Source organism: Atta colombica, unplaced genomic scaffold (genome assembly GCF_001594045.1).
Source record: "Atta colombica isolate Treedump-2 unplaced genomic scaffold, Acol1.0 scaffold220, whole genome shotgun sequence".
In the NCBI taxonomy this organism is placed as follows: domain Eukaryota; kingdom Metazoa; phylum Arthropoda; class Insecta; order Hymenoptera; family Formicidae; genus Atta; species Atta colombica.
Genome location: NW_017259317.1, coordinates 248,293 through 249,268, shown reverse-complemented (window position 1 = coordinate 249,268; position 976 = coordinate 248,293). Strand labels below are relative to the sequence as shown.

General features: G+C 23.5%; 1 long non-coding RNA gene across 1 annotated transcript in view; it reads left to right on the top strand.

Moving 5' to 3' along the window:
* LOC108687913 overlaps nucleotides 1-976 on the top strand; it is an 89,715-nt gene that overhangs the window by 87,004 nt on the left and 1,735 nt on the right. The window lies entirely within an intron of this gene.

The following is a 976-nucleotide window of genomic DNA, read 5'->3' as shown; positions in this document are numbered from 1 at the left end:
GATTATATATGTATAATTATAATCCTATTGTAAATAATAAATCAAATAAAGTAAAGTATAAATATTATAATATAAAGAATATAAGTAATTGTGTGACTTTTTTGCATTTTATGTAAAATTGTCAAAATAAATCAATAAAATGTAAAATTATGTGTACGTAAAATTTACAAGAATTTTAAATATATTAGAATATTTCCACATGATACAATGCCGTCTTTCTGTTTGCGCTTGATTAAATAATGGAAAAGAGGAAATTGTATAAAAGCATCCATCGGTTGAGTAAATCGTAAATGAACGCTTCTATCTTGATAGAAGCGCACGCGAATCCCTGCTGCTTTATAACAATATGAATTGAACTTGAAGCCAGTTCATTTTAACAAAAACAAGGAACACTCCTATGCCATCTCCATTCATTACGTTTTTTTTTGTTCTTTAGGTTTCTCTTTAATACTAGACGTTCGTGACGTTCTTTCTCTAAAACGAAGCATCATTCTTTCAGCATGATTTACCGATCTTTTGTTTTCTGACATAAAATAACATACAGAGAGAAGTAAATATTACTTCAAGTATATATTTAATCATTATCCTCCTAATTGTTTTAAAAAATAATTAGGAAATATCTCCTAATATTAGAAAAAAGAATATTAGAAAAATAATTAGAAAATATCTCCTAATAATGTCAAAATATGCAATGTGATTGTATTTATATTCTTAATTCCATTGATTATTAGATTAATTTTTAATCGATTTTCTTTTTTGTTAACGGGAAATATACTTAATAAGAAATTTCGATATTGATGCATGAATTTGATTTATAAGAGAAAGAGTATTTAAACATATATTGTATATTTACAAATATATTTATATGATATTTTGGTTAGAATTTATAGTCAATCTATATATTTAAAATTATCTTAAATATAGTTTTAAAATATAAACCAATTACAGAGTATTAACATTCATTTAAAATAACCAT